Source organism: Sciurus vulgaris (assembly GCF_902686455.1).
Source record: "Sciurus vulgaris genome assembly, chromosome: 14".
NCBI lineage: Eukaryota > Metazoa > Chordata > Mammalia > Rodentia > Sciuridae > Sciurus > Sciurus vulgaris.
The window spans coordinates 35065698-35072540 of record NC_136475.1 but is presented as its reverse complement, the minus strand read 5'-3'; the positions used below and the strand labels follow the sequence as shown (position 1 = coordinate 35072540).

The 6843-nt window shown below is 33.9% G+C and overlaps 1 pseudogene across 1 annotated transcript; it reads left to right on the top strand.

Moving 5' to 3' along the window:
* The first annotated feature begins 2057 nt into the window (after window positions 1-2057).
* On the top strand, window positions 2058-2927 carry LOC306644084 (MIF4G domain-containing protein-like; annotated as a pseudogene). Its single transcript, XR_013766880.1, has 2 exons — window positions 2058-2629; window positions 2787-2927. The product of XR_013766880.1 is annotated as an MIF4G domain-containing protein-like (transcript).
* Window positions 2928-6843: the final 3916 nt, after the last annotated feature.

Below are 6843 nucleotides of genomic sequence, written 5' to 3'. Positions count from 1 at the left end.
AAAGAATGTCATGACAATCTAGATGAGAATAAGTAACTCATTGTTTCACAAATTAACAAATTTGGACTATCACAATACAAAGGAATCCTGTTTGAGAAAGTCAAGCTCAAGCCCATCATTGAATCAAATGTCTAAGAATTATTCCCAGAATTAAATTCTTTAAATCTGACTATTTAATCTGTACATGGCAGTAGTTTATCCCTGAGTATCTCATAGAATCAGGGCTGAGGTCACATGGCCTGTGTATTAATTTACATTAAGGGTGATCTCTGCCTTAAAGCGTAGCATGCTGAAAGTTTTACTTCAGCCTTCTGTAGGTTCCATTCCTTTTAAAACTTCGGTTGTCTTCAATATGTGAAGGGATTCTAAGATGTTTTATATCCTGGACCTCACTACCAAATTTTATACCTGTCTTTTCAAGTGAAAAGCATCCCTAAATTATCCTTAGGTATTTCAAATTTAATGAACTCATCACTTAATTCATCATATTTCCAAAACCTGCTCTTCCTCATCTGTTCCTTATTCCTAACATATACTTTTTCTAAATATTAATAATAATAATTTATACCTCTGATATTCCTAGGAAAATGATTGCTTCTGTTTTGTTTTGCTTCTCTGAACAAGTATTCATTCCCCTATTTTCCACTGGTGCTCATCTTTCTATCCTTCAAGATTCTTATGTATTTTTTCTTTTATTGTACAGAGAAGTTAATCAATATAGCAGATACTGTTTTTTCCATATATTTTTATTAGTGCATTATATTTGTACAGAATGATGGGATTTGTTGTCACATATGTATACATGCACAAAATATAAACAATATAGTCTGGTCAATATTATTCCCCAGTTTTTCTCAATATAGCATATATTAAATAATTTTTTTTTCATTTTCACATGATAGATTGATGATCCAGAAGTGAAAAGCACATTTAATAGCCTGTCTGCCATTAAAAATTATATGATTTAATGTAATAATTTCTATATTTGTCTTTCTTGTAGTATTTATTGAAGAATCTCTCTTCATTACTGGTTATGGCCTGATTCATATATTGAGATATTTTTCAATTGATGCCATGACATAATGTAAAACTAAAAGAACAAGAGTTAACAAATTTAGCTATAAAAACATATAATGAGTGATGTTATTTAAAGGAGAGTTCTGGTATCTTTTTCCTAGCTCTGGTTTGTACTTGTACCTCTAATCCTTCTTCTTACATTATCTGCAATAGCCTCAAATATGCCCCAACCATCTTTTTCACCTTTTTACTTCAGTGTGTATTATTCTTTTCTATCTTTTTCTCTTTTTCTCCCTTGCCCAATTTTTCTCCCCTCCTGCTTCAGTCCCATGTAATGTTATAGCAATTTCACCATATTTAGTGACTAAATTTGAACCTATTCCAGAATTTTTATCACAAGTATATACCTGGATTAGAGGAATGATGGAGAACAGTATCAATAAGATTCTTATTTTTCATAAAGTTGACTAATAGGTGATTTGCTGTGAATTGATGATAGTAAACGGAGTTCAATGACTAATCTCAAAGTGATGCTGATTCTGGGAATAGCAGAGGCCACATACTGAGTGAAAATATTAATACCTGGATATTTGCCTAGCTCTTGGCTCTTAAGAGAAAGAAGCTCACTACATAGTCCCTTACATAAAACAAGAAGCAAGCATAATCATCCCAATAGATGGCTAGCCACACAAGTGATATGAAAAAATCAATGAAGTAAACCAACCCAAACAGCCAACGACACTTTAACAACTGAGCCCATGAACAGCAGCACAATGGAGGAAATGTCTGAGAAAATATTTAGAAAGTTCGTAGTTTCAATGATATAAAGAAGACATAATAAATAAACTTAGAAAATACAGAAAGTACATGATCATTTCAGTAAACAGAGATTCTGAAAAAAAATGGAAATCCTAGAAATAAAATAATCAACAAATTAAGCTTTCAATAGGAAACATCACTAATAGATTAGACCACTTTTAAAGACATATATTCAGACCTTGAAGGAAAGGGCTTAATCTTAAAAATAAAATTGAGGGATGGGCATGTGCTTCGTGGCCACTGGAGTCCCCAGGCATGCGGGTGTGGTGCCGACCTGGCAGGTGCTGTCATTAATCCCAGGCCACTCAAGAGCTGCCGGGGCTGAATGGTCATGGGGGAGGCCAGTAGAGAGGAGTATAAAATCTAATCTTTTGATGCAGAGACCCAGCAGCTGCTGAAGACAGCACTCAAAGGTGAACAACATGCCCATGATGGTCCTGGTGAACCCCGTCTATGATTGCCTCTTCCAGTTGGCCCAGCCTGACAGTCTGAGCAAGGAGGAGGAGGTGGACTGCTTGGTGCTGCAGCTGTACCGGGTTGGGGAGCAGCTGGAGAAGATGAATGGGCAGTGCATGGATGAGCTCTTTGTCCTGTTCCAGGATGGCTTCATGCTCCCAAGAGGCCTCAGCTCCCTGGCCCAGCTGCTGCTACTAGAGATCACTGAGTTCCGGGCAGCTGGCTGGAAGACCACGCCAGCTACCCACAAGTATTACTTCAGTGAAGTTTCTGCCTAGGTTTGGGTCAGCACTTGCTCACAGCAGCACCAGTCTTACTCCACCCTCCTCCCAAGATGGTAAGATAGCTGCCTCTTCCAAAGGCTTTCCCTTTCTAGATTTCCACATCTCCCTGCTTATGCCATGGTCTTCCCATTCCCTTCCCCCACTCTGAAGTTGGGGAGACACCAAATAGATCTGCTCTTCCTGCTCAAGACTGACCCCCTTTCCCCACAGCCCAATCAGCTTCTCTCCTATCATCTTCCACCTGGGTCAGTCAGAGAAGGGCAATTCCTAACTATTGTACCCTACGATAATTGGCTCAACCTTACCTAGGTGCCTCAATTTCCCCATCTATAAAACGGTAACCACAGCCATCAGTAGGATGTTGAGGAGCACAGAGCACAACTCACTGCAGAAACTGCTTTTTATACATTTTTGTATAAAAACCACTGTGGAAACAAGTCTATATCCTCCAGTCACTTTTAATGCATGGTAGTTCTTATATAATGTGTTCTACTAGTTAAGATTAAAGATTTTCTAATAAATAATTTCACACACACACGAATAAAATTGACCATAAACCAAAGATTTTAAGAGACAACGAATGGCCAAAATGTTCAAGATATATGTGATAGCATCAAGAGATCAAATTTAAGAATCAGTGGAGTAGATGAAGACTCTGAATACAAACTGAAGAAGTGTACAATCTTTTCAATGAAAAATAAATTTGATATTTTCCAAATCTTATATCTTATAGATATTCAAATACAAGAAGCATCTGGAACTCCAAATAGAATTTTAAAAAAATCTTATTTGAATCACATTATAGTCAAAAGTCCTAATTTAAGAGTAAGAATAGAATTTTAATAGCCATGAGTGTAAAACAACTTGTCATATTTAGAGGTAAATAATCTCAGATGTCAACTGATCTTTGAACCCATACCCTAAAAGCCAGGAATGTTTGAAACAATATGTACCAAGCTCTGAAAGAAAATGGGTGCCAAACAAAATTATTATACCTAACAAAATTATCCTGCCAAATTGAAGATGAAATAACCTTCCATAATAAATACAAACTAAAAGAATTCATGACCACAAATCCTGCACTACAAAACATATTCAATGAAATATTTCATGAAGAAGAAATGAAAAATAAAAATGAAAACCAGTATGGGGATGAATTGTACAAGAATAGTCAATTAAAGGAGAATCAATTTGAATTAAGCATTAGAAAGAAATCATAATGGCAGGAAACAAAAATCATCTCTCCATATTTACATTAAGTGTAAAAGATCTAAATTCTTCAGTCAAAACACATAGATTGGAAGATTGGATTAAAACAAAATCAACCATATGTTGTTTGCAAGAGACTCATCTTAAACACAGAGACATCCACAGAGTGAAGTTGAAATTATGGGAAAAGACATGCTATGTAAATGGAAGTCATAAACCAGTAGTGGTACCTACTCTCATATGGACTCCAAGCCACAGTTAATCAGAAAAGACAAAAAGGTCACTGCATATTGGTTAATGGACTCATATAACAAGAAGATATAATGATTTTAAATATTTATGCCTCAAACAATGGAATGGATATATATATAGATAGAGATATATAATATATATTCTTTTCAGCATTAAGAATATATAGACCACCATACAGTAATGCTGGGTGATTTCAACACAATTCTCTTACCACTGTATAGCTCCATCCAGACAAAAACTAAGTAAAGATTCTTCAGAACTAAGAAGTATTATTAATCAAATGGACCTAACAGACATCTATAGAATATTGCATCATCAAAGACTGAATTCAATTTCTTCTTAGTTGCACATGAAACATTTTCTAAAGTAGATCATATTTAGGTTACAAAACAAATCTTAGCAAGTACAAAAAACAATGAGATAATTCCTTGTATCTAATCAGATCATAATGAAATGAAATTGGAAATCAATGACAAGATGAAAACAGAAAATTCTCTAACTCCTGAAGATTAAATAATATACTTTTGAATAATGAATGGATAGCAGAAAAAATAAGAAAGAAATAAACACATTCTTAGAAACAAGTGAGAGGAGTGATACAAATTAAATCTCTAGGACAGTGTGAAGGCAGTTCTAAGATGAAAGTTTATAGCATTGAGTTCATACATTTAAAAATAGAAAGGTATAAAATAAATAATCTAACATTACACTTCATAGCTCTAGATAAAGAAGAATAAACTTATACCCAAATCAGTTGAAGACAGAATATTATTAAATTGGGGCTGAAATCAATGAAATTGAGAATAAAAAACAATACAAAGGATCAATGAAACAGGGTTGGTTTTTTTAAAAGGATAAACAAGATTAATAAACCCTTAGCCAAATTAACCAAAAGAAACTGAGATAAGAGAAATACAGAGGATTTTTAGAAACTATTTTGAAAATTTATATTCTAATAAGTCATAAAATCTTGATGATATTGACAAATTCCTAAAGACATATGACCTACAGAAATTGAACCATAAAGATACGAAAATCTCAAACAGATCAATATCAAGTAATCTAACTGAAGCAGCTATTAAAGTCTTCCAAAAATGAAAAGTGCAGGACTAGATGAATTCTCAGCAAGTTCTACCAGAACTTTTAAGGAAGAAGTACTAACAGTCTTCCTCAAATTATTCCATGAAGTGAAAAGGGAGGAAACTCTGATAAATTTATTTTATAAAGCCAGATATCATAAGCAAAGATATATCAAGAAAAGAAAACTTAAGGCCAATATCTTTGATGAACATAGATGTGAAAATTATTAATAAAATATTAGCAAATCATTTTCAAAACATGTTAAAAAGATAATTCACCCCATGGATGCAATGTTAGTTCAACATACTTAAATCAGTAATTGTAATCCACATAAAAAGAGTTAAAAACAAGAATCATATGATTATCTCAATAGATCAGAAAAAGCATTTGGCAAAGTCCAATATCCATTTATATTTTAAATACTCAAGAAAGTAGGGAAAGCAGGAACATATCTAAATGTTGTATAGGCTATGTTTGATAAACCCAAACCCAACATCATACTGATTGGAGAAAAACTGAAAACATTTCCTTTAAAAACAGGAATATCATGTTAAGTGAAATAAGCCAATTCCAAAAAAACAAAGACCGAATGTTTCCCCTGATAAGTGGATGATGATATATAATGGGGTTGGGGGGTGGGAGGTAAGAGAAGAATGAAAGAACTTTAGGTTACATAGAGGGAAATGAGAGGGAAGGGGATATGAAAAATGGCGGAATGAGACGGACATCATTACCCTATGTACATGTATGATTGCATCATGTACAACCATAGAAATGAAGAGATGTAACCCATTTGTGTATAATGAATCAAAATGCAGTCTGTAAAAATAAAAATATAATTTAAAAGAAAACAGGAACAGGAAAAGGATGTCCTCTCTCACCACTCCTATTCAACATACACTTGACACTCAGAGCAATCAGACAAGCAAAGACAATTAGAGGGATACGAAAAGGAAAAGAAATCAAATTATCAATATGTGCTGATGATATGATCCTGTATATTTACAAGACCCAGAAACTCAACCAGAAGACTTCTATAACTGATAAACTATTTAATCAAATAGCAAAATAAAATATCAACGTACATACATCAAGTATTTTCCTATTCACTGATAAGGAAATGCTGAAAAAACCAATCAATTCTCAATAACCTCAAAAATAATACTTGGGAATTAATCTAACGGGAAAGGTGAATAGCCTCTACAAACTATAGGAAACTGAAGAAAGAAATTGAAGATCTTAGAAAATGGAAAGCTATCCCTTGTTCTTGGGTAGACAGACAATATTGTCAAAATGGCCATAATACCAAAAGAATTATAGAAATTCAATGCAATCCCCATCAATCCATCAATGACAATTCTCACAGAAGTAGAAAGAGCAATTCTAATACTCATTTGTAAAAGTTAGAAACTCAGAATAGCCAAAGAAATCCTGAGCAAGAATAGAAATGCTGGAGGCATCACAATATCAGACCTACCAGAGCTATAGTAACAAACAGCGTGGTGCTGGCATCAAAATAGACATGAAGACCTATGGAATACAAAAGAGGACACAAAGGCAAACCCACAAAGATAAAACCAAAAATACAGGTTGGAAAAAGAGTCTTTTTAAGCAAAGATGCTGTGAAAGCTGGATATCTTTATGTAGATAGATATGTACTTGATCTCTCATCATGTACAAAAGTCAACTCAACATGGATCCAAGACCTAGGAAGTAGATAAAAATC